The sequence below is a fragment of the Chroicocephalus ridibundus genome, chromosome 7, assembly GCF_963924245.1.
Source record: "Chroicocephalus ridibundus chromosome 7, bChrRid1.1, whole genome shotgun sequence".
NCBI classification, from domain to species: domain Eukaryota; kingdom Metazoa; phylum Chordata; class Aves; order Charadriiformes; family Laridae; genus Chroicocephalus; species Chroicocephalus ridibundus.
The window spans coordinates 58488084-58489345 of NC_086290.1; positions in this window are offsets into that span (position 1 = coordinate 58488084).

The window sequence follows — 1262 nt, forward strand, 5'->3', positions numbered from 1 at the left end:
CTTGAGAGAGGACACGGGGGCTGGGAGGCGGGGCGAGCCCTTCTTCGGCCGCCATGTTGAGAAGGTCCTTCCTTTTTCCCCTCGCTTTTAAAGCCCTAGCTTGCAAGGAGCGAGGGAGAGAGCTACTGCTGAGGAGGGCTTTCTTCAGGAGGGCCGTACCGCGCCGTCCCTCCACACACGATGGTTGTGCTGCTGGCTGCTTTCCTGGCTGCCTCTGCTTGGCACCTTATTGAGGGCAGAGGGGCTTCTCCTGAGGGGACAGCTGGCTGCTCCCTGTGAGAGACGCGTCTTCCCTCAGTCACCACACTGCACAAGACTAGTAGATACAGGGCAGTAGGTAACCAAACCTATCTGGGCATTTTGTTCCTCCTCAAAGCCCTGCTTGCCCTCAGACTGCTGCTATCTCCCCAGCCCAGTAAAATACATGAGGAGTTTTTGAGGAGGGGCTAAAAAGAGCAGCTAAAAAGAACAGGCTAAAAAGAGTTAGCAGCTACTGGATGAAAGTTGCTCATCCAGGATTGCTGCAAAATGTAGATTTTTGTCTGTGGGTGTGATGGGGATGCTTCTGTGAGAGGGAGCGCGCTGCTGTGCTGAAGATGTGCCCAGGAAAGGCAGAGAGGTATAAAAGGCCTAAATCAAACCCCGTGTTGTCCTTGTCAGGTAAAGTGGCTCTCCTGCATTAGCTTATCCCTGAAGGATGTAGGCTTGATTTTGGATCTCCAGCAAAAGCCTTCAGAAAAGGAGATTTTGGCAGATGACTGCAAGTCTGAGGACAGGCCCTGCTGAGAGGAAGAGCTAAAAATTAGGAGAGTTGATCACAAAGAATTAAGTAAATGGCCAGGGAAGGGCTGACAAAAATACAAGTTGTCTCTGTATTCACGTGTTGACTGTGAAAAATACACCGTGATAAACAGGTATGTGAGACTAAAAAGGTACAGGCTACTCTGCTCCTCTGCCATTGGCGTTGAGCGTCCCATTGGATTCTCTGATTTTACACTGTAATTCTGAAGGAAATGTAGTTTCTGACTAATTGGATAAACCGTTATTACCAGTGACAGAAAGCAGGAAAATCCCTGCTCTATTGCAGAAAGAAATGACTGCAAAGGGATTTATCCTGTATCGGTTTGCCAAAATGTTCAAATCCTTTAGACAAGCAGCTCTCTATTTTTTCTGCTTCAAGGGGTTTATTTTGTTTTGTGAACACCAAACTTGGCTTGCAATGAAGGAAAGAGAACTAGCCTATGAGAGAGATGTTTCTAGTT